We start from the raw sequence: 6,257 nt of genomic DNA, 5'->3' as shown, positions 1-6,257 counted from the left end.
TATATTTTTCTTAAGTATAAAAAATTAATTAGTTAATATTCTTTTATTATTATTATTATTATTTATTTTATATATAATTTATTTATTTATTAAAATAAAAGGTAGATCATTATCCTAAAAAAAAATAATAATTTAAAATTTGAATCCTAAACTACCCAACCTCCCTCCCCTATCTGATTTCTAACTGTTCCCCCAAGAATCCCCTCTATAAAAACTCTTCAACACCAAGAAAATAAAATATATGTACACTATATCAGACACTGAAAAAATAAAAATAAACAAAGAGTGAAAACCAAAAATATCAAACAAAATAGAGAAAAGAAGAAAAGTTGAAGTTGGAATTTCCGTCCGAGTTTTCAGTAACGACATTCGAGTCTTCTGTTTTAGATTATCAACAGGTTCTTATTCTACTTTGTATTATTAACTTTATGAATTTTTACAGTGAATCCGAAACGTGTTCAAATTTATGTTAATAATTATATTTGATCATGTGAATTTTTCGTTACTATATGTTATACTAAATAAATTGAATGTTTATATACATGTTCAGTAGATATGTTGAATATTAAAATTCTGTGTTAACTTTGTTGTGTTAATTTTGTTAAATTAAAATTTAGAACAGAAAGAAAAAGCAAAAACAAATTCTCTCAATTACTGATAACTTTCATATATAAGGGGATTTTCTCTCTCCCTTTCCTTTACAGAATCGAAAAAATCACGTAAAAGAAATCTTTTTCTTTTGGTAAATTACATTATAAATACCCCTAAAAGTTTTTAACAACCTTTGTTAATTTATTTTTTTGGGTAACTAATATTTGTAAAGTTTTTAAAAACTGACTTTCGGTAAAAAAGTCTTGTCAATAATACTAATAAATTATTTACATATATCTGTTAATAGGAAAAACAGACAGATTAAAATTATGTAAGTGGCGTTAAAATAATAATAAGTAAGAATGTTTTAAGTTACTTTCATGTTTGAAGTACACTGTGTCGTGATGCTTATTTTAAATTTTAATAAAATAAATCAAGAAGAATGTTGATAACAAAAAGAATAGAAAAACAAGTTGGAGAAAATAAATGTTGGTATATTATAGTTAAAGGCCCACTGAATTGCAAAAAATAAATATTGTTGGCAGGAACTGTTATTAAATTGTGTCTGCATTTGTATTTTATTTAAGTTTCATCGTTAATTCGGGACATTTATTTTCTTCGTGAATTCGTATTCAAATCAGATTACTGAGATTTTTGTGTTTAATTTGTCTTGTAATATGTGATTTGTGTTTATATCAATTTAAAGAGAATAAATTTAAATTTAGTATAATAGGGACAACTTTGTGTATTTTCATCATTATTTTTATTTATTTTATTATTTCGTTATTTATACTTATTATTTATACTTATTGTCATTAATAAAGCTTAATAATTATTTATGAAATTAATTAATTAATTTAATCGATCGCTTAAAATAAATATTGTTTTAGTTTACTGTTAAGAATAAATAGCGTTTTCCATAGATAAAATTATTACGAGTTTACAAAAAATAAATAAATGTTTTTAACATTAAACAAATTTTAGGCATGTTTAAAATATTCGTCTCAATTAAGAATGCGGCGTACGCATCGTTCTGAGACATTTAAAAATTCAAGGATGCAATAATGCACTTTGATAAATATTTTTAAAATTAATTTTTCACCAATTTAATACAAGAGCATTAAATAATTTTAGTACATTAAAATGAGAGAATCAAGGCCTTAAATCATAATTTATTCAAAATAGTTTAAGTCAAGTAATAATCAATAAAAGTGACCGTGCTAGAACCACGGGACTCGAGGGGTGCCTCACACCTTTTCCTCGGTCAACAGAATTCCTTACCCGCTTTTCTATTTTCGCAGACCAACAAAGAGTCATTTCCTTTTGATTAGGGATTCAATAAGGTGACTTGAAACACCATAACTCAATTCCAAGTGGCGACTCTAAAAATAAAATATCCCTACTCAAAACCGTCACTTTAATTAGAAAAACCCTTTGACTCGATCCCTCAAGCGCAAAAGGGGTGTGACATCTCTGACGACTCTGCTGGGGAATAATAAGAATTCAAGCTTTTTATATTGACTTATACTTGCTTTAATTATTGTTGATATTGTGTTTGTTGGCCATATGTGCTACTTGTTGCTTATTTACTGCTTTGATATTGATTGAACCGTATTATATATTGTCTTCTCTTGCACACCCCCTCTGAGTCTCTAAAATAGGATAGAAGAAATGCAGCACATGCATCCTACTTTCTTTTTTGAGATAGCCGGAGTGTCAAGGTACCTGGTGAAGGATTATAGTCACACATTTTAGGCGGGGTTCGGATCAGTAACGAAGGCGGTGCTGCCTTGCTACCAACCAAGTTGTCCCTCCCCGGCTCGAGTGTCCGCTCGGGTAAGCCAGTCTAGACATTTATCCCTATTAGGCTTAAACTTAGAAGAACTAAAAACTCAGAATCTGGTTATCCCTATTAGGTACCGCTTTATTTGCATCATATGCATTTGACTTAGTGGGAGTCGGCATAGAGGCCGGGTCTGTCTAGGACAGGGGACCTACTTTATAAAGACCAACATATGCATCCTATGTGCTCTTTGACATTTGTTTGGAAGGCTGTTTATTTGTTGATCGGCTTTAGACAACTTTAAAATGCAAGAGATTAAATTATCCTCACATTTAGTGAATAGTTTTTTAAAGAAAGGAAATTTTTTAGTAACATAGTTTTACGGTCTTTATAAACTATGAGGGTCTGATTCTCACTCTTTAGTAGGATACATAGGAAGTCCTTCTCAAGATATGACCCTATCTTTTGAAAAATTATTCATAGATTTATTGGGGAATATTTTGAAAATATGATTACTTTCATAATTATTTTTCTAATCCTCACGTCCAATTTTTATATATCTTAATAGCCCTGAATCTTTAGGGCTCATGAGGCTAAGTTTTTACAAAATAAAAAATATATATAAATCTTAACAATCCTGAACCTTTAGGGGTCTTGAGGCTGAGTTTTGTATGACATATATTTCCCGAACTATGCAAGATCTAATTTATGTCCTGGCATGATACGTAGGCAACCCTCCAAAGGGTTCAATCATAATTTTTTTTGGAAAATACACCTAGAAAAGTCGGGATGACTCAGAAAGCCTTCCATGATAGGTTGGAAAATGCATATAGAAGCATGACATATAACGTGACATTATAATATTTTTAAAATATAACACTCAACTATTTGCTACTTGGTCTCAGAAAGATAAAGTAGTTGGTGGTTGGTTTGTGGTTTAAACTTGCATCACATCCGTTGAACACCAGATACAAAGAAAAGAGAAAGATGACCCACAGAGAAGGTGTAGGGTCTGACAGTGAAGAAGAGTAAAATCAGTTGATTTTGCAGGAATTAGCATCACTGGAAGAAATTAAGTTATTAAAACAACAGATAGCGGAAATGTACCAAGCTTGGCTGAATGGACAAGCCCCGCCTTCTTCAGTCCCTAGACTTTAGACTATGAACGATCCAAATCCCGTTCAAGCTCGAACTAGCGATCCATTATACCCACCTGGATTTGGCCCATGCTAATGTGACTGGTGTTGCAGGTACTTCTACCATGCGCCCAGCAAATCTGTCTATTACAAATAACCCACTTTTCACTTATGTAGCACTAGCTACTGTGGGTCTTCAATCGACAGCACAGAAGAATGTGGGAGAACCAAGTCATGATCTGTTGTATCCTCCTGAAATGACTTTCAAACCTCAAAATCTGAATTATCATGCTCATCAACATGATTCTCCTATCGTGATTGAAAAAATTATTAAGAATGAAGAACAAGAGGAGATGGCTAGGAAAGTAAGAAACTTAGAGCAGAGTATGAGAAGTAGCAAGGATTAGGAGGACCAAAAAGTGTTTCATATAAAGATTTATGCATGTTTTCGGATGTCCATTTGCCTATGGGATTCAAAATGCCCAAGTTTGACAAATACGAAAGGCACGGTGATCTAGTGGCACACTTGAGGCATTATTGTAACCAATTAAAAGGTGCCGGAGGTAAAGAAGAATTATTCATGGCTTATTTTGGTGAGAGCCTTTCGAGTCTAGCCTCAGAGTGGTTTGTAGATAAAGACATCAACAAGTGGAGTAGTTAGAATGACTTGGCTAATTAATTCGTGCAGCAATTTTAGTATAATGCCGAGTTGATTCCTAATGAGAAATCCCTGACTAATATGAAGAAGAAGAACAATGAAAATTTTAGGAAGTATGCGATTAGATGGCGTGAACAAACTGCTATGGTGAAATCGCTAATGTAAGAAAACAAGATAGTAGAGGTGTTTATTCAAGCATATGATGCAACATATTATCAACACTTGTTACCTGCATTAGGCAAACCATTTATTGATGTTCACAAAATGGGTGAGATCATAAAGGATGGAATTAAGTCCGGTTGCATTATGAGTTTGGCAACATTAAAAACAAGTACTCAAGCAATTCAAAAAGGTTCAGGAAGTGTTGGGGAGAAGAAGAATGAGGAAGATGCATCTATTATTATAGTTGGACAGCGGGAGAGGTCAAGAAGACCACGTCGTCGTCGCTCCCAGGCTCAAGCCCAAGTTCATACCCAAGCTCCACATAATCACCTCCAAAGTCCATTATACTCTAGTCCACCACCTTCATATCCAGTGTATAATGCACAACCACATGTTCAATCCCCATCTTACCCATAATGGTACACACCAACTCCACAGAGTCATCCTCCAATTCCACAAATATACCAAAGACCTTCTAGGCCCAATTTTTAATACAAACCAAATAATGAAATGAACCAGAAGTCGAGAGATAGCTTCACACTAATTAGAGAGTCATATGCCAGTTTATTTCAAAGATTGGTACAAGAGATCATGATTACTCCTCTTCTTAGGCACACTATTAATCCCTGTTCAAGAAGTTTTGATCCTAATGCACAATGTGCATATCATTCTGATGCTCAGGGTCATAATATTGAAGATTGTCGAGATTTAAAAAGAGAAATTGAAAAGATGATTCAAGATAGATCAATTATAGTGAAGAACATTGACAATGAGGAAAACTCTAGTCATGCTGGTATACAAATTGGTGGCTAAGAGGTCAAGCTCAGCAATTGGGAAGTTACTCCCCTCCCTGCTTGGAAGAGGTCTAGTAGTTTGTTTTGTTTTCTTTTCTGTTACCTGAATTATTTTAGGGTTGTAGTTTAAGACCTATATAATCTGATTTTCTTATCATTTTTGTTCAAACCTTCTATAATTCCTGTCAACAAAATGTGTGTCCCTTTTGTTTTTATTTCTAAATATATATCATCTTTCTTTTTTTTCTTCAAAGAGTTCTTTCTATGGTGATTCTGGTAATATTATAAGCATGTTGAATTTTCAGTCAGATCTTAAAACCCAATCTAATGCTGAAACATTCGATCAAGAACCTAGAGTTCAAAAGAAAACGTAAGAAAAATAAGTAAAGTGTTGAGATGTTTTGGAGACCTAGTTACATCCTCACTTGAATGTTTTGAGGAAATCACTTTGCGAATAAAAAATGACTTGATCTTCAATGAGGAGGTTCAATTCAAGCATTTTTGAATGAGATCAACCAAAGGATATATAATTTCTATTGTCAGAAGAAGCAAAAGGAAGTTAGCTAAAAAAATTGAGTCATCTGTTGTGAGGAAAGTACAATACAAGTAGACCTGTATGGTTTACTAGTTTTTTTTAAAAAGTGACACACGTGCATGTGCTTAGGCACGATAAATTTTGAAAAGATTCGTATGATTTTCATGTTCAATTCCTAGATTGCATGTTATGTACTTGCATTTTTAAGGATTGATATGACGAATACATTTCATTCTACTATCCAAATGTTGTGTCATCCTTTGTTATCCCTTTTGAGCTTTTGTTTTATTTCTTTTATATCCCTCTTTTGAAATCAAAATAGAGTCTGCAAAAAAAAGTGTCAAGAAAAAAAATAGAGTCAAAAAAGTGTCAAGAAAAAAAGAATAGAGTCAAAAAAGTATCAAGAAAAAATAGTCGGGAAAAATATCTCTCTCTCTCTCAAAAAAAAAGAAGAAGAAAAAAAAGGGAGAAAATTCAAGAAAAAGAAAAAAAAGAATGAAAACCAAGCAAAAGAATAGGATTTTTGAACTACGTTTGACCTTATTTCTGCTATGACAAGATACGTAGGCAAACCTACTCTGGGGTTCGGTCCAACCAA

Source organism: Capsicum annuum, chromosome 6 (assembly GCF_002878395.1).
Source record: "Capsicum annuum cultivar UCD-10X-F1 chromosome 6, UCD10Xv1.1, whole genome shotgun sequence".
Classification (NCBI taxonomy): domain Eukaryota; kingdom Viridiplantae; phylum Streptophyta; class Magnoliopsida; order Solanales; family Solanaceae; genus Capsicum; species Capsicum annuum.
Note: the sequence above shows the minus strand (reverse complement) of the source record.